The sequence below is a fragment of the Crocodylus siamensis genome, chromosome 2 (genome assembly GCF_052110815.1).
Source record: "Crocodylus siamensis isolate JL-2025a chromosome 2, ASM5211081v1, whole genome shotgun sequence".
Lineage (NCBI taxonomy): Eukaryota > Metazoa > Chordata > Crocodylia > Crocodylidae > Crocodylus > Crocodylus siamensis.
The window spans coordinates 46,276,059-46,294,995 of NC_143396.1; the positions used below are offsets into that span (position 1 = coordinate 46,276,059).

An 18,937-nucleotide genomic window follows, 5' to 3' on the forward strand; every position below is an offset into this window, starting at 1 on the left:
CTCACCAGAAGGAAAAAAAAATTCTGGGACAAAACAAAACATTTTCCAATCAGCTTATGGGTAAACTTGAAATCAGGTCTGAATCCTGGCCATGCATCCAAAGGCATAGTTTTCTCTTGTCTCTTTACTGCGATGAGTAGTTAAGACTAAATAGTAGCAAAAATGAGGCCTTATTCTGACAGCTCTGACTCATGTGAAATCATTCATTCCATTGGACAGAGTGAATAAGCTCCTGGAATATTTTGCAATTTGACCATCTATTAAGTTGATAAGAGGGAGAGCTAGAAGCATAAACAGCACTACGAAATACCTAGAAGTAAGAAAATGCCAAGATAGTAATGGCATTAGTACCACCACAAATAGTTCTCAGGTGTCCCCCAAACTCCTGAGTGATCCTAAAGCCAATCGATATAATTTGGAGAATGGGCAAACACCTTTGGGTTTTACCAGTCTGGTAATGAAGAAGCCATGAGAGAAAAAGCCAGTCAGCTTTTAGCCAGTCAGATGACAGTGTTTTCATTGGAATTGGCACTCATCAAGATAATAGTTGCTGGAAGACAGAAAATGAATAGGGTACGAAAGTAGCATAGGACCCAGTTTCCAAATATTTTGATCCAGAATTATCTTCATTAGGTCATACGCTGCCCTAGGTCTTCACCCAGAACTCTGAAAAAAAGGACTTTGGGAAAAAGAAAACCATTTGGGCGGAGAAAAATATAGGTTCTGGAGGAAAAGATCAACAACAGACTTGATATTTGGTGCAAGACAGGTGACTGAAGATACTTCAGAGCATAAAAAGTCATACTATCTCTCAGATATTGAAAAGTTTTAATAGTGATTTGTCATGAGAAAAGGTAGACGAAGGTTAAAACCGAGTAAAGCTTATGTGGACTAATTTAAAGAATGTACAAAGTCAGTGAATATCATGTGGACACAAGGTATGAGAAGATGGAATGATTTCATATGGGGCATGGTTTTATTCAGGGTCTTGTGCTGGGTCTCATACTTTAATGTGATTATGGAAGACAAGCCTTGAAGGGAGAAAGAGAAGGTCATGAAAGGAAATGAAGATCATGTTGTTCACTAATGCTTTGGGATGGAAGTAGTACAGAAGTGCAACATCTTCTTGATTGGTAGAGTGTGGGCACAGAAGAATTTGGGTTGAAGGCCAGTAAAGATAATAGTAAAATATAGTTGTACAGAGGAGAGGTACCTTGTAGATAAACGTGTTACAGGAGAGGAGAGGAGAGATGAATGTATTTAAAGGATTTGAATATTTTGGCTCAGTGATCCTAAGTGATGAAGAAAAACTGAAAAGAAAGTTACAGGAAGTTTTTATATAAATGTTACATGGCTAATGTGAGACAGAAATTCCCTAGTGAAGCCAAGTTAGTGGTGTGCAGGATTTATTACATCTTAATTGTGTTGCACAGGTGAGAGACCTGGATCTCAACTGGGTGATTTCAGCCCATTACAAGCTGCAAAACTAAGGGTAATTATTGGGAAGCTGAGACAAGACTGAGTGAAGAACAGTTTGAAAGACATCTACAAAAAATCAGGAGAGGTGGAAGCCTCAAGGTGGAAAGACAAAGGCTGATGTTTGGACATTTCAAAATAATCCATGAGGAGAAAGGATAGTTCACGAAATACTGTGAATGCATAATGAGGGCAGGAGGATAATGGGAAGACCACAGAAAGATGGGAAGGACATTATTGAAGGAGATGTTTCCCAGGGAAAACCATGGTAGAAAGGTAGGAGTAAGATAGGAAAAGATGGATAGAATTAGGATGTTGCCAGACCCAGTAAATCAGCCATTGATAAAAATCAACAACAGCTAAAATGACATGTGTTGCATACCATATTTGTGTAAGCATGGAATATTTATTGATTTAAACATAAGTACTAATTCTCATTGGCTCAGGGCTATGAGTGCAAGGCTGAAGGGGTCTAGGGCTCAGGTTGTATTCTCTTCGATCCAGTCAAGGGAAATGAGTGCATCCTGAAAATTAATACCTGGCCGCTCAGGTTGTGTTGCCAGCAAGGATTTGGCTTCTTTGACTATGGGAACTTTTTGTTCCAAAAAGAAGGATTACTGGGAAGAGGTTGGATCCACATGACAAAGAGGCAAGAGCATCATCACAGACAGGCTTGCTAAACTAGTGAGGAGGACTTTAAACTACATTTGGTGGGGGATGGAGACCAAAGCCCTGAGATAAGTGGGGAAGCAGGAGACCTGGAGGAAGAGCAAGCAGCAGTGGGCAACAAGGGAGGTGTTCTCATACTTCCTGAAAATTCAGGGCAATCAACTAGTTACCTTAGGTGCCTGTATAAGAATGCATGGAGCCTGGGAAACAAGCAAGAAGAATTGGAAGTCCTTGCACAGGTCATGGAACTATGATGTGACTGAAATAACAGACTTGGTGGGATCTCGCATAACTGTAATACTGTCATGGATGGGTATAAACTGTTCAAGAAGGACAGGCAGGGGAATAGATGAGAAGTTGGACTTTATGTAAAAGAGATGTATGATTGCTCAGGGCTCCAGTATGAAACTGGAGATAGGCCTGTTGAAAGTCTCTGGGTGAAGGTTAGAGGACAGAGAAACAAGGGTGATGTCATGGTGTAGAACACCAGACACAGAGGAAGTGGTAGATGAGGTTTTCTTCAAACAGCTAGCAGAAGTTTCCCCAATCACAAGCCCTGGTTTTCACAGGGGACTTCAATTACGCTGACATCTGCTGGGAGGGCAATATAGCAGCGTACAGGCAATCCAGGAAGTTTTCTGAGAGTACTGGGGACAAATTTTCTGAGAGTACTGGTGCAAGTACTGGAGTGTCCAGCTAGGGGCCATGCTCTTTTTGACCGGCTGCTCACAAACCTGGGCCACGGGTTAGCGAGGATTTAGTTAGGGAGCTTCTGGAGGGGTTGGACGTATTCAAGTCATGATCTCCACCCTAGAGTTCTAAAGGAACTGCCCGAGGTCATAGCAAGTCCCCTGGCACAACTTTACGAGCATTCGTGGTGCTCTGGTGAGGTACCGGAGGACTGGAAGAGGGTCAACGTGGTCCCCATCTTCAAAAAAGGGAGGAAGGGGGACCCAGGAAACTATAGGCCAGTTAGTCTTACCTCGATCCTAGGCAAGCTGTTTGAGAAAATTATGCTGGCACACATCTAGGAGGGACCAGCAGGGGACTGCATGCTTAGGGGCAACCAACATGGGTTCATCAGTGGCAGGTCCTGTCAGACCAACCTGGTGGCCTTTTATGATCAGATCACCAGATCATTAGATGCAGGGGTAGCAGTGGATATAGTCTTCCTGGACATCCGGAAGGCTTTTGACACTGTCTATCACCCCGTTCTCATTAAGAAACTGTGGGAATGTGGTGTAGACGCCCACACAGCCAAATGGGTCGCCAACTGGCTGGTGGGCCGCACCCAGAGGGTGGTAGTGGATGGGTCCTTCTCAGCCTGGAAGGACGTGGGCAGTGGGGTTCCGCAGGGCTCGGTCCTTGGGCCCACACTGTTCAACATCTTCATCAGTGATTTGGATGAGGGGGTAAAAAGCACCCTGTTCAAATTTGCTGATGACACTAAGATGTGGGGGGACGTGGGCACACTGGAAGGATGCAACAGGCTACAATCAGACCTAGACAGGTTACAAGGGTGGGCGGACAAGAATAGGATGGGTTTCAACACAGACAAGTACAAGGTGATGCACCTCAGGAGGAACAACCAGCACCATACCTACAGGTTAGGGAACTCCCCTCTTGTCAGCACGGAGGCGGAAAGGGATCTGGGGGTCATCATTGACTCCAAGATGAACATGGGCCGGCAGTGTGGACTAGCAGTTAGGAAGGCCAACCGCACCTTGGCATGCATCCACAGATGCATCTCGAGCAGGCCCAAAGAGGTGATCCTCCCCCTCTATGCGGCACTGGTCAGGCCGCAGCTGGAGTATTGCGTCCAGTTCTGGGCGCCACAATTCAAGAGGGATGTCGACAGCATGGAGAGGGTCCAGAGGAGGGCCACTCGTATGATCAGGGGACAACAGGGCAGGCCCTATGAGGAGAGGCTACGGGACCTGAACCTGTTCAGCCTCCAAAAGAGAAGGCTGAGGGGGGATCTTGTGGCCTGTCATAAACTAGTCAGGGGGATCAGCAGGCATTGGGGGAGTCACTGCTCCCCCAAGCACCGCCAGGAGTGACCAGGAATAACGGTCACAAGCTGGCAGAGGGTAGGTTTAGGTTAGATATCAGGAGGCGCTACTTCACGGTCAGGGCGGCTAGGATCTGGAACCAGTTTCCAAGAGAAGTGGTGCAGGCTCCTACCCTGGGAGTGTTTAAGAGGAGGTTAGATGAACATCTTGCTGGGGTCATTTGACCCCAGTATTCTTTCCTGCCATGGCAGGGGGTCAGACTAGATGATCTGCTCAGGTCCCTTCCGACCCTAGAAACTATGAAACTATGAAACAAACAGGGAAGAATGTGTATGGAGTGTAGTAATGGATAGCAACCTGGGCACCAGCAACCACAAGATTATTGTGTTCAGGATCCTGAGGAAAGGAAGGATGGAGAGCAGCAGAGTAAGGACCCTGGACTTCAGAAAAACAGACTTCGACTCACTCAGGGAACTCATGGGCAAAATCCCCTGGGAAGCCAAGTCTCTGGGAGAGAAGAGACCAGGACAGCTGGCTATACTTTAAAAAAGCCTTACTGAGAGTACAAGAACAAACCATCCTGATGTGCAGGAAGACTAACAATTATGGCAGAAGACCAGCTTGGCTTAGTTTACTGAAGAGTTCCATGCTAAGCCACAAAAAGTAGACATTTGGACAAAAAATAGGGAAGAGTATAAGAGTATTTCTCAGTCATGCAGAGATGAAGTCAGGAAGGCCAAAGCACAACTGGAGTTCCAGGTAGCAAGGGACATGAAGGGTAACAAGAAGGGTTTCTACAAGTATATCAGTAGCAAGAGGAGGATCTGGGGCAGATCCCTTACTGAATGCGGGGGCAGGAGGGACAATCTTGTGACAATGGAGGCAGACAAGGTTAAAGTGCTCAATGCCTTCTTCACCTTGGTCTTCACAGGCAAGGTCAGCTTCCAGACTGCTGCACCAGGCAGCACAGTTTGGGGAGGAGGTGAGCAGCCAACATTTGTGAAAGAACAGGTTAGGGACTATTTAGAAAAGCTAGACATACATAGCTGGCAACATAAGTCCATGGGGCCAGACGAGATGCACCTGAGGGTGCTGAGGGAGTTGGATGATGAGTTTCCAGAGCCACTGGCCATCATCTTTAAAAACTCATGGCAATCGGGAGATGTCCCAGATGACTGAAAAGGGCAAACATTGTGCCCATATTTAAGAAAGGGGAAAATGAGGATCCACGGAACTACAGACCAGTCAGCTCCACCTCAGTCCCTGGAAAAATCATGGAGAAAATTCTCAAGGAATTCACCTCAAAGCACTTGAAGGAGAAGATGATTAGGAACAATCAGCATGGATTCATGAAGGGCAAGTCATGCCTGACCAACCTGATAGCCTCTTATGACAAGGTCACTGGCTCTGTGGATGCAGAGAGACCAGTGAATGTCATATACCTTGATTTTAGTAAGGCTTAATACATACAGTCTCCAACAACATTCTCGCAAGCAAGCTCAGGAAGTATGGGCTGGATGGATGGACAGTAAGCTGGATAGAAAACTGACTGGAACATTGGTCTAAGAGAATAGTAATCAATGGCTCAATATGTAGTTGGCAGCCAGTATCAAGTAAAGTGCCCCAGAGGTCAATCCTGGGGCCAGTTTTGTTCAACGTCTTCATCAATGACCTGGAAGATGGCATAGGGTGCATACTCAGCAACTTTGCAGAGGACACCAAGTGGGGTAGGGGGTGGGGGGGCGTGTAGTAGATACAGGTACTAGGGTAAAGATAGGATTCAGAGTAACCTAGACAAATAGGAGGACTGGGCCAAAAGGAATCGCATGAGGTTCAACAAGGACAAGTGCAAAGTCCTGCACTTGGATGGAACAACCCCATACATCAGTACAGGCTGGGGGCTGACTGGCTGGGCAGCAGCTCTGCAGAAAAGAACCTTAGAATTACAGTGAACAGTAGGCTGAATATATAAGCCAAAAGTATGCCCTTTATGCAAAGAAGTCTGATAGCTAGTGGGCTGCATCAGTAGGACTGTTGCCAGCAAGTTAAGGGAAGTGATTATTCCCCTCTATTCAGCACTGTTAAGGAAACCACCAGGGTACTATGTTCCATTTTGGGGCCCCCACTACCGAAAGGATGTAGACAACTTGGAGCAAGTCCAGCAGAGGGCAACAAAAATGGTAAAGTGGCAGAGGGGCACAATGTATGAGGAGAGGCTGAGGGAACTGGGCTTACTTAGTTTAGAGAAGAAGAGACTGAGGGGATTTAATAGCAGCCTTCAACTACCTGAAGAGGGGTTCAAAAGAGGATGGAGCTAGACTATTTTCAGTGGTGGTAGATGACAGAACAAGGAACAATGGTCTCAAGTTGCAGCAAGGAAAGTTTAGGTTAGATATTAGGAAGAATTTTCTTACTAGGAGGATAGTAAAACACTGGAACAGGTTACCCAGAAAGGAGGTGGACTCTTTGTCCTTGGAAGATTTTAAGACCCAGCGAGAGAAAGCTTTGGCTGGGATGATCTACTTGGGGATGATCCTGCTCTGAGCAGAGAGTTGGACTGGATGACCTCCAGAGGTCCCTTCCATGCTTAATTTTCTATTATTCTATGAATCTATGATTCATTGGAACTAACTATTAACTACTTGGGCCACACTGTAAACATTCTTGTTAGGAGGCATGTCTACACGTGCATTTAAGCACAAATACATTTAATGTTCTTTAAGCAATTTTGGCAGGTGTCTACACATGCAAAGACTTGGCACCCAAGTTAGTGCACTTGGCACCAAATTTAGTGCCAAGTCCCTGCAGCCCTGCCATGTGCCCCTGGTGGCTGGATAAACTCAGCACTGAAGTTAGTGCTGGGTCATGTCGACACATGCATTAATGCACTTTAATTAATCACATCTCAATCTGATACCTCCATTTGCAGGTATCAAATTTAAGCATGATTAGCCTAATTTTTCAATTTTTAATGCGCATTGTAGATGCAAGCCCGTAATGCATATTAAATTAGGCTAGTACATATTAACATATCTTGTGTAGATCTGACCAAGATGACTTATATGTTAAAAATCCTTTCCAAAGGAGGTTAATTTTAGAGTTATACTGTCGGCTCATCTACATGAGACACTTTACTGTGCAGTACAGTACAGTTAATTACCATGTAGTAAGCGTCATCATCTAAACGTGCTGACACTTACTGCTTAGTAATTTTCTCTAATCATGTATAAATTTGCTACCTGTAAATACAAGTAACATATTTACTTCTGAGAAATTACTGTGCAGTACAGCACATATAGATGGCCAGCTGGGAGCAAATCTGCTCCCCATCAGCTAGGCAGTAGGGAGCAGGAAAATGCCCTGTGCCCCCAGGAGCTGCCTGTTGCTGGGGCAAGCTCTGCCACTGAAGCCTGTCTGGGGACAATGTTCCCCCACCCCAGCAGCAGGGATCTCCCAGCCCCCACCCCATGGTCATGAAGTCAGGGCTGGGAACATGCTGGGGAGCAGGCCTTGCCCAGGTCTGGCCGGGAACTGTCCCTGTCAGTGGCAGGTCCCAGCCAGTTGAAGACTAAGCAGGGAACTTTCCCCATCCAGGGAGCTCCCAGCCCCTGCTCTGTGATCAGGACTGCTGAGCTAGGACCGGGGAGACTATTCCCAGCCCCAGCACCGTGATCACAGAATGAGGGCTGGGAACAGGCTGGGGAGCCCCCATTCCACCATATCTCCCAGCCCCCACTCTGCCATATTAGATGCCCATCGCAGAGTAGGGGCTTGGAACAAGTCTCTTCCCCAGGTTCCCCAGCGTGTTCCCAGCCCCAGCACCATGATCACAATCTCCTGAACCCCACCTCTGCAATCACAATAGCAGAGTGGGAGCTCCCTGCATGGGAAAATTTCCTCACCCAGCCTGGAACTGGCTGGGACCTGCCACTGACCAGGACAGTACCTGGTCAGCCCTAGGGTGTATGGGGAACTCTGCACATGCAGCCTGCAGCTGGCTGGGAACTGTCCCATTTCAGGCAGTCCCCAGCCAAATCCAGGCTGTATGTGTACACTTGCCCATGAAGCCCAGGGCTGGCCAGGAACTATACAGGTCTGAAGTAGACCCCAACCCCATGCCCTGATCAGATAACTGAGGTGCAGAGCTTGGGACGAGATGCAGGGGAGGGGCAGGATTGAGTCCCCCACACTATCTGCCAGTGGGACAGCTAGCAACAAGTCCCAGCTAGGTGGAGAATCCCCGCCCAGCTAAGGGCTCACTGCTAGCTGCCCCACCAGTGGATCAAGGCAGGGGGCTGAGACCTGCCCCTCCCCTGAAGCTCTTTCCAAGTCCCCTACCCCCACTTGGGGAACCAGGGTCAGGAGCTCCCTACTGCCAGGGCAGGGGAACATTGACCCTGCCTGTGCTCTGGTGGCAGAACCTGCTCCAATAGCAGGCAGCAATCTCTGAGTACCTGCCAAGAGACAACTGTCTCCTGGCCCTGTGCTCCCTGCCAGCCCCTGGGGTAGCACCCATGGGGAGTCTAGAGCTCCCCCTGGCTGCAGGGGAGGGAGAAGGAGCAGACTGCTGCCAGGAGCAGCAGATTTGCTCCCACATCCTCATTTATGTAGATACCTGCCCAGGGTGCGTTTACTCTAGAGTAATTTACTTTCTAGAGTAAACCCACCCTTCAGCATTTGCCTGTGTAGACACATCCAGAGAGTATTACAGTGAAATAAACTCTGAGGAACTGAATAAATTGGTGACAAATCATACCCTAACTTACAAAGGATCTCTTAAGTGCTTTTCTTTTGTATGTCATAACACTGTGCCTAGGAAACCAGCATACACATCATACTTAACAGTACAGGTGCATGATCTCTAGGTCCCTATTTCTCCTTTGGCTGTGCTATAATATCCCTCCATTTTCCCTGCTATGTTTTAAAAAGAGCATACTCATAAAATTGAAATAGGGTTCAGATTTCCTCCAACTCTCCTTTTCATTCCTTTGCTGCCTTTCAGGATCATCACATCACAGGATAATCTGATCAGTGACAAAAAATGTCTTCTTAAGTTATAAACTTGTTAATAATTCCTGCAGGAAATAAATCTCTGATCCAGTTTTTTAGATGCATTCCAGTAGCATGTATTGTGCAGAAATATTGCATCGTATCAACTGCATTGCCCTTCACAGGCAGATGATAACTGTTGTCTTTGATTGTACTCCAAGTATGGACTGATTGTGATGTAATGTGCTTTTACAGCAATATGAATAGGTATATTGGGTATACTCAGGCACAGTGAGAGACAGAAGTGCAAATTGCCCCCACCCCCCAGCCTCCCATTGCCTCATAGTTAAATATGGTGGATGCCCTTCAATAATGTAAATGAATGTTTAGTTTGATCATTGTCCCAATCAGGCTAAGCCACCTAACTTGGCTATTTGCTATCAGTGGAGAGAATTCTTATCTATGTGAAGGTGACTCTTCATGGCATGTACTGTTTTATTTATTTTAAAATAGCATTCTAAAAATGTCTACTGCCATATCTGTCCTAAATGAAGAGAGACATGGAAGAAAAACTAGTCTTTTTTCCAAAATTTCTAATAGTGTGTAACCAGAAATATATCAGAACTAATGTTTTATTATATATTAGTATAGAAGTGTACAAATGCTTTCTGATTTCTTTTCTTGATCCAATACTAATACAAATAAGTAAAAAAAACTTCAAGGAGTTTTGGATACAACTCTTTATTTTCCCAGAAACATAATGTTATTATTTTAAATATAATTTCCTGTAGTTTGGCAATAAATGGACAGAATAAAGACAAGATTACAAGAAATGGAAATAATTTTAAATGTAGCAACTCAAATCTTGCCTCGTTCCGTCTGAAAATTCCCTTTGCATCAGTTCAGCCTAGATGTTATTCAAATGTTGCTATCTTGTACCTTGCCATAAGAAAGCACTTAAAAAGCTTTGATGGAATAACATGTCAGCACATTTTCTTCCCAGTGCACATATACATAACTTAATTTTACAGTGGAAAAAATAAGTAACATGAAAGTTTTACTGTGGTTTTGGACATAGTTTGGCAGTAGCAAGAGAACAGTCTGCCAACTAATTCCTCCTTTGATCCCAAGCATAGCATGGCAAATTTAATTGCTGCTGCTGCTAATTAGCTTTCAAATGATTTTATGGTTAAATCCAAGACTATATCCTTGCTTTTCACTGAGTCCATTGGGAGTAGCTGTTAATTTAAAGGATTACATTTTACATTTTATGCATCTATATGATGGACCATGCATATTTAGCAGATGCTGTCTGGAATCTTCCATGTACTTGTCCAAACATAAATTTCTATTTACAAAGAACTTTTTAAAAAATCTAATGCAAAAGCCATTTTAATTAGAAGCATACTTAAAGAGAAACATGTTACTGGTTTAGATAAGATTAAAGTGTTTTCTAATTACATTTTTGCAGTGGTACAAACCAAAATGTTTCAGGAGGAAAAACCAGTTCTGGACAACAAGGGGTTAACATACCTCTGCTTTTGTCTGTAGTTGCATGCAAATTTACCCCCATGTTGTTGTCTTTGTCAGTTTTATAGATTGCTGCTTTTTGTTCTTAGAAAGTGAATTCAGTGTTGTGTTCATCAATAGTTTTTCTGGCTGCTCTGCTTGAAAAGTCAATAAAATGAGAACAAGTGCAATGTGTAATTTCAGAAATACTCTATTCTAACTAGTCTCTGGAGCTTTAAGAGCTCGGAGTTTGGCATCCTTTCCTATATATGTATCGACTTGCAGATGATCAGATAATCAAATGGGTCAGATGCTTTTATTTATCAAGCATATGCTCAAGTCCCAAGGGAATTACATTCAATTCCACTTCATAAAGCTCTTTGCACTCCATCACTGGTTCCCTGCTCTTCTTTCTGTACAATTTTTTGGCCCATGATCTCATTCATAAACACAGATTCAATTATTATATCCTTGTTGATGACATACAGATCTACCACCCTCCTATAGACCTGTCTCCAGTCCAAACTAAAACTGTGACCATGTCCTAGCCTCTCACCATGAAAGACCACTTAATAACAATATTACAAAAACAGAACTTCTAATTTTTTTGGCCCTCCCTCAGTCTCATTTCCCAAGGAATAATTCACTAAATAATTAATTAAAAGCAAACATAAGCTCTATTAGGATGCAAATACCAGAAGGTACGTAAATTCTGCCTAAGACCCCAGGTTCCTTAGCTGCTGTGAAAGCATGCTTAGCAACTGCTTTGTTCTGAGACAGTGCATGTAAGAGGAAGAAGAGGTAGTGCCCACCTTTTGTCTACTAGCTTAGTACAAAAGTAGGCATCTTTTTCTAGCTGTGGGCCAGCATAATGCACCCTGGGTCACAAGTGGGCAGGCAGGTGCTAGGAACCGTATGCTGCTACTTGTCTACGCAGTTACACAGAAAGAGTGCTAGCAGTCGAAGCCCCCTTTTGCCAAATGCTGTGTACCAAACCCTGTGTACCAAACTTCACAAGAGCCAAAAGGAGAATTCCCAAATTTGTATGGGTGATTCAGGGGGGGAATAGGGTCACAGGCCAATGAGCTAAGGAGATTGAAAAAAACACGGATGAGCAAACACTAAAGTAACCTAGGGTTAAAACATATGTAACAGATAATAACAATAGCTGTGAGCCCTATTTGAAGACACCTGTTGTCTGAATGTTTATTATGCTATAATAAAAAATACACCCCAATTACCTTGTCACAAAATGTATTTTGATTCACTAACTACCTACCAGTAATGGAAACATTACTATAGACTACTTGTGGCACATTATTAACATTACTACAAACTATTTATGACCTGCCTGCCATCCATTAGCCCTAGATAACTTCTCTAGATTTTACCAGCTACACTCTATCACCAAGTCAACACATTTCCCCCCCACCTTTCCCCCACCCCTCCACTTTTTCTCCTATCCTCTCTGATCTTCCCTACCATGCATTTGCATTTTCACAGACCTGCATTTTGCATATTGGCTTATGCTTCTATTCTACCCAGGAGAACATACAACACCAGGAGACTCTCACTATGCCTGAAGAAGGGTGTTTCTGCCTGAAAGCTTGCAAAGAACAATTGTTCCAACTATTTAGTTGGTCTAATAAAAGACATCACATTTATCCAAAGAACTCTGTCTGCCTACAAACTAGTTGTACATTTTTTTCTGTTTATTTCTTAATTCCAAAAAGCACTCAAAGGCTGAGTCCAGATGAGCAAGCACATGCCTGTTCAAAGTGGGCCACTGTAACAAGCACATCTTCTGCATGATAGCTGCCCAGATGGCAGAGTGGGGGTACTAGAAGACATGACAGCCATTCCACATGAAGGCCAGCTCTGTGAACACAGCCCACTGGCAGCTGGCCCAGAGGTGCAGGAGGCTCTGGTGCAGTGCCTATACCACAGGTAGAGTGGCCATGTTGTCCCCATTCGGGCCTGGCAGGCACGCAGCCATGGGGTGGATGCTATCACAGGTGGCCGTACATCATAGGCAGGTAGCAGCCCCCACTGCCAGACTGTTACAGTGGGTAGCAGGTGCAGGGGCCACTCCAGGCTAGGGCTGCTTTAGCAGTCCAGCTGGCACAAGGGGCTAGTCTCCCTAGATACCAATGCCTCAGAAGTTCCTGTCTATTTGTATTTTCCAGAGATCATGGGCCTTAAGGCCCACCTAGTGAACTAATAGACCCCACTGTGTGGGTTTAAAGTTTGAAAGATACATCTGATAATTTTTTATTTATTTATTTATTGGTGGGACAACTAAGGAAGAAAAGGGCAAGAGTGATGTGGGGGTCACAGGTTCAAAATGTGAAAAGAAGTTCTCTGGAGGGGACACCAAGAAGAGCCCTCCAGGCCATAACCACCGGTCCTCAAAGGCATCCAAGGAGCCGGTGGACACTGCCCATTGGTGTTTGCCTGGAAACATGCACAGACAAAGGAGAAGAAAGTGGCCACACACTTCCTGTACACCTTCCTAGCCAGAGCCTCCTTCCTAGTCAAGTACAGAGCCCACTTGGCCAGTGCTAGGAGGAGGTTGACCAAGGGGTCCCAGGACTTGGTGGTCCATGGATGGGGTGACCAAAAAACAAGAAGGTGGGGGGTGAACTTCAACCAGAACCAGGAGGAGGTTCCAAAGGTGGAGGTGGAGAGACTGCAGCCTGGAGCACTCCAGGGTCATGTGCACCAGGGTCTTCCTCTGCCCAGAGAAAGGGCAGGAGCCAGGGTGTCCATGAAGATTGCCACATACATGCCTGTGGCAATGGCTGCATGGAGGAGCCGCCATCTGAGGTCCCCAGTGGCTTGTAGGATGAAGGTGAAGTACAGATTCAGTCACTGGGGTGCCCCAGCCAAACACTCGCCAAACAGGTCCCCTACTTGGTGTCTTGGCAGGACACGAGGGTGGCATGATGGATCACATGGTACATGAGCATGTAGATGTGGAGGTGATGGACAGTGCTTTTATTCCCCACTCCAGACTGTCCTATTCTTTTGCTAACTATGCTTTTCATCTGACAGCTGAAATTTTTTGGGAAGTAAAGAAGGTATTAAACACTTCAACCTTATTTGTGCTATCCATTATCAGGTTTCCCCTCCCCATTCAGTAAGGGACCAATTACATCTCTTGGTCTTGCTGTTACATATACAAAATATTTTTGTTGCCTTTTATGACCCTTGCCAGCTGTATCTCAATTTGTATCTGGCTGTTCTGATTTTTTTTCTGCCTACATACCTGTACTATACTACTGTACTCATCCTTAGTAATATGGCCAAGTTTCCACTTGTGAGATTCCTTTTTAAAGTTACAAACCATGGGGAAGTTCACTGTTTTAAAAAAGTTTGTCTCTTGCTGTTCTTTGCCTTCACATTGGGAACTGTCTTGGACAATTTTTCCTCCTTAGACATGAAGTCCTGTCTACCAATTTTAAGTTGGTGAAAGGTGTGTTTTTTCAATAGATCCATGTTTTTATTTTGCTTTACTCCTTCCTTTCCTCAGGATGAAATCTAACATTTCATAATTGCAGTCACCCAAAGTGTCTTCCTCTTTTGAGATTCTCATCCTGTTCCTCCATATTAGTAAGCAGCAAACTGAGAAGGACTTTCATCCCTAGCTGGTTTCTTCTATCCCAAAAATTCTCCCCAGCACTCCCAAAAACTTGCTTGGCTCTTTGTTAACTATCTAGTATAGTCTATATAATATAGAATGTTAACATGTCGGCTCCCACCTCTACTCTGTATTACCATCCCATTAGATAGCACAATAACTTAAGACCCCTTCTGTAACCAGTACTTCCATGATTTGGATATATTTTTTTAAACCTCCTTTTGTTGATGTGGTGCTCTATAGTAGTTTTATTACACTTCTAGACCTTCAAGCTTCCTTCCACATTGCCCCTCATTCATGGAAGGAGCTACACATAAACATCTACAAGGCTACCTCGTATACCCTAAAATTCATGTTTTAATCTTTTTTCCTTTGCTATACCTACAAAAACTTGACACTAGTGAGGCAGCTGATGTGTTGAGACTGCTGTCTTATGCTTAACAGCTCACCTGACAAACACTATCTGTTTCTTTGCATACATCCCTCTGTCTGTCAGCACCATGTATTGTCTTCTGTCAGAAGAGATATCTTGCTACAGCACAACATGGCTATGGTGCATGACTCATATTCTTTGTGCAGTACAAATCAATAATGTCTACTCAGTATGGTTTCATTCTGTGCTTCATTTGTATGAGGTTTTATGGTTTCCCTTGTTATACATGGCAGATATGGCCTTTTGGCCATGAAATCTGCAAGATGGTTATCTAATAGTTTTGACACTTGTTGGAAAATTAACTTAGTATTATACAACATTATCTTTGAGATCTCTTGACAGTTTTAGGTAGGTAAAGATGCATTTACTTAGTTGTGCTGGAAGCCTGGTACTTATTATACTTGTTCTCTCAAGTTTGCAGTAGCTTCTGGTTTACTTCTTGTGAAATCAAGGTGTCAGTTTATTTACACAAAGCCTTAAATATTCTCATTTTCAGATCTCTCAAGTTCTAATCTTGCAAAAGAACCTATATGTAATTATTTTTATGATCATGAGGAATTTCATTCCAGTCACTCACCATGCAAGTGAGACCTTGCCATCATTTGGTATGCTCGTATTAAGGGTTTCTGGGTTTGGAGCTCCTATGCATAGTCACAGCAGCTCTTGCAGAAGAGTTCTTACATCCATACTTTGTTCCTTTTAAGCTTGCTGATTTTTCAGCATGTGAGTTCAGGGAAGGGGTCAATTTTGCTTGAGACGTCAGTGTGATATATATCAAAATACTTTCAACAGAGTTTATTTTTCCTTGCTGCTCCTTCTGTATAGTCCTGCAAATTTAATAATGGCCAGATTATTTTTATGTAATGCAAATGCAATTTAATTATTAAATAGAATACTAAAAAGAGAGATCGCATTTGAAGAAAAAAAGAAGGTTGTAACTTGTTTTTCCTAAAAGTGACTCTTTTCCACCCTGACCTCCATGCATCTGAGGAAGCCTGTATTTAATCACAGATTTCTTCTATTTTTGTTTTCCCTTCCTCCCCTCTTTATCCTACTGATGACCGATGTGACATCCCTTCTATGGGCTGGCTAGCAATGGAATGCCCTGAAGTAAGGCATGGCAAGGAGAAATATATTTACATTTTAAAATATTTTTAGCATGCACAAAATTAGAACATGGGGCTTTCATAGAAACAAGACCAGATGCCTAGGGGTAAAAAGACTGAGAATATATCATAATACGTCATCCAAATCAATATCCTGCTTTTTCTTGAAATTCTTTTTAAGGCAATTTAATTTAAAAGTGTGTGGAGACAATTTCTGAGGAGAAAAATATGAAAGTTATTGTTGCATGAACCCCTCTCCCTCCCCTCTCTGGCCAAATATCATTGAACAAGTGTCCAGGGTTCTTGGAGAGCTTGTACTTAAGTTAATAGTCCATGGTGAAGTAAAGCCAGTTCCTTGACAACTTTTTGCTAATGTTACCAGTCCTAGCTAGTTTTAAAGGTAGTATTGGACTGGCTATCTATACTGCAGTCAAAATTTTATTTTTCTGCTTGATCGTTCCCTTACACAAAAATATGGCTGTAAGATTTTTATGATAGATTGTTCTAAACAACTGGCGTTTTCCCCAGTGGCTGCTACCCATTTCCTGTGCTACATCTTACATTTTGAAAGCCTTATAGAGATACAGTAATCTATTATAGTTTTGGCCAGTATAAAAGCTCAAGTTAAAGCAGCCTATTCTTCTCCTGAAGCTATTTTTAAATCCAGTTACCCAAACATGTACATTACTCATCATTTATGAGATCCCCAACAGGCATTATGTTAAAATGACATTTTGTTCTGTATTGAACGATTGTGTCTTGTATGAAATGCAATGCAGAATCACAACGTATTTTTTGTTAGCTGAACTAAATAATGTAATTTGTAAGTGACACTGCAAGCATGTTTGACATGAATATGTATATCCATGGTGGGGGGAGGGGGTGTCTGTCTGTCTTCAAAGTTAGATGGACTATGATGGTAAAAGGTCAAATTTGAGCTGCTAAACCAAAAGCCTTGAGGCTCCTCTTCAAACTGAGTGTAAGGGTCCCTACCCCCAAAACTAAAGTTAAGATCATCGTGACCCTTTTGAGTTTTGTTTCTCAATAGACCTCAGAAATACTTCGAAGTATTTTGGACTTCTGGGAATTTAGGGAAACTTAGATTGATACAAAATTGCTATTTTACCTCAGTAGCATGGTACAACTTGTGTAACTTGCTATTTTGTATGCATTGATAGGATTTATTTTTCTGTGACACTGAGCATTTTTTCAGAGAAAATAAGATATATATTTGCTAAAGAAAAAGGTATTTGGAAACCAACTGCAGCAATGCACCTAAGTAATCCAGAGGGGCTTTAAAGGGATTTGCCATGAGATGCATACATTTCTCTCCATATATTGGAGTATCTGTGCTGTATATCACTTGCCCCTGCTAAATAGCTGAAATGAGACAAAAAATGGCCTGAACTCCATACATTTTTCTTATATGTTTTCTATTAATTAGGATATTAATATTCTTCTGACATACATTAAGGTGAAAAGAGTTGAATTCAGTTTCATCTGGAATTCCATATTGTCATTAATGCTGTCACAAAAGGCTTTTCTTGCTGTTCTGACGTACTTTGGTCCCCTTGGTAAGCGCAATGTAAAACTGTTCTGTGAAGAACACAAAAATCATTCTTCTCCTTTGCAAAGAACTTACAGAAGAGTTAAGATAGATGTGAGGCTGCAATATTATTCCCACCTTTCCTATAGACAAGGTTAAAATGTATCAGATATCTGTCATCCACTCATCCCAAAAGTTTGTATTAATAAATAAAAATGGCAAATTGCAACAAACACTAATTTTGCACTTATAGGCAATGCTTTTTCTCTGCTTCGCAAAGCACCTTGCCTATCAAACTGATAATTGCAAAGTAATTGCAAGGCAATTGACTTGAAGTCAGTAGTTACTGGATTACATTATTGGAGGCTTAGAGAACAAAGTTTCAGAAGTATGCTTACTAACTGCCCATTGAGAGTCACTGAGACTGACTCCTAAGAATACATGCAGACATTCCCAGGGCCTGATCTATGATCGTACTGCTTACTTTAACCAGTGTAATTGTAGATTGGGTCCTTCAAGTGCCAGGAGCCAGGACAGGACAGGAATCTCAGTTCATGAGAGTGGGATCAGGAGGGGCTACATGCCTGTGGGGCTGTTGGGCAAACCTATGGGGCAGGGAGGAAGCATTGTTGGGTTGAAGGCGGGGTTGCCCATCTGGTGGGGAGGTCAAGGAGGCTAAAAATATTCTGGTGTGGGAGGGAGGTGGGGGAAAAAAGAGTAAGAAAAGCAGAGCCCCAGGGCTGGTGCATATGGCTGGGGTCAGCCCTAGGGTTGTCTTCTGGACATGTACAGATATTCAGTATATTGAACTTAAGTGGGAACAAGGTGTCTAGGTGGCTTATCCAGGTTGTTTCTAAAAATACACAATATGGCAAGTTTATATTGTTAGATATCTTTCATCTGGTCATACCAAATGAATATGAGTGCTTAAGTGTTTTTGTGGCCAATGGATATGTCTGCACAAGATGCTAACTATTAAGTAACCTAATAACACTGTGTAGTAGTGTGCTATGCAAAACCTCTGTTAATACACTACTGCACAATAGTATTAAGCTACTGCACTGTTAGCATCTAAAAAAGCCCATGCACCAGCTTATGGGGGGCGAGGTGCATTAATGAATGTGCAGACACACCCAATGTGTAGGATTAGTTAGGATCACATTTGTGATTTAGGAGGAAACCTAGGTGCTTGAGTCCTGTTTGACCACCTATAAATCCAGTTAGCATTTAGTTTCCCTAGGGCACTTCAGTGAAATCATATATAATAACTACCATATTGTGGCTGCAGACTGAAAACTAAAAACAAGAAGCAGCAGCAAAAAACAGAACTGGATATTTCATAGTATAAGAAGCTGTCTGAATTCTTGGTAGAAAATATGAGAAACAAAAGTAAGATACAAAATAGGTGCATTTCATATTCAATCAAGTCACATCCAGTGTTTCCAAATCACTTGTTTGAATTGTGGCTTCTGTGGAGGACATCTTTCCTCCATTTTTCCCCCATGAAATCTTACACTATCTTCTGAAACTATGCTTTGAACTAATCACATTTGAGGT

At 43.1% G+C, this 18,937-nt stretch overlaps 1 long non-coding RNA gene across 2 annotated transcripts in view; it reads right to left on the reverse strand.

Annotated features, from left to right (window-relative positions):
* Positions 1 to 9,882: 9,882 nt before the first annotated feature.
* Positions 9,883 to 18,937, reverse strand: part of LOC149870182 (uncharacterized) — a 62,685-nt gene continuing 53,630 nt past the window's right edge. For both annotated transcript variants that reach the window (XR_016440698.1, XR_016440697.1), the window contains 2 exons: positions 17,303 to 17,430; positions 9,883 to 15,555 (listed from right to left, as the gene is read on the reverse strand). This is a non-coding gene — a long non-coding RNA (uncharacterized LOC149870182). The remainder of the gene's footprint in view (positions 15,556 to 17,302; positions 17,431 to 18,937) is intronic.